Consider the following 318-nt stretch of genomic DNA (forward strand, 5'->3'; position numbering starts at 1 on the left):
GTTGTGTCTGACTGAATTCACTCGCATCAGCTGCTGTTCACTTGAGCTCAGCCACCAAACCATTCAGCACAGACCATAACAAATAATCCCAAAGAACTAACGACTGAATCAGTTCAGACTCACTGAAGGCTCACAAACACATGTAAAGTGTCCAGTCTTAATCGGATAAATGAAGATCAGTGTGTTTCTGGAGCTGAACATGACACTTCTGATCAGTAATGCTGTGATATTTACACAAGTTTGCATTGATTTCAGTTCATCAACAACATGAAGATGCTTTTATTATGAGCAGCACATGAAAAACACATTAGACATTGG

At 39.6% G+C, this 318-nt stretch overlaps 1 protein-coding gene across 1 annotated transcript in view; it reads left to right on the plus strand.

Moving 5' to 3' along the window:
- LOC107698698 (aryl hydrocarbon receptor repressor-like) overlaps nt 1–318 on the plus strand; it is a gene marked incomplete at its 3' end in the record, with an annotated part of 19,268 nt that overhangs the window by 17,782 nt on the left and 1,168 nt on the right. The gene's annotated exons all lie outside the window — the stretch shown is intronic.

This window comes from Sinocyclocheilus anshuiensis, unplaced genomic scaffold, assembly GCF_001515605.1.
Source record: "Sinocyclocheilus anshuiensis isolate Anshui unplaced genomic scaffold, SAMN03320099.WGS_v1.1 scaffold1814, whole genome shotgun sequence".
NCBI lineage: Eukaryota > Metazoa > Chordata > Actinopteri > Cypriniformes > Cyprinidae > Sinocyclocheilus > Sinocyclocheilus anshuiensis.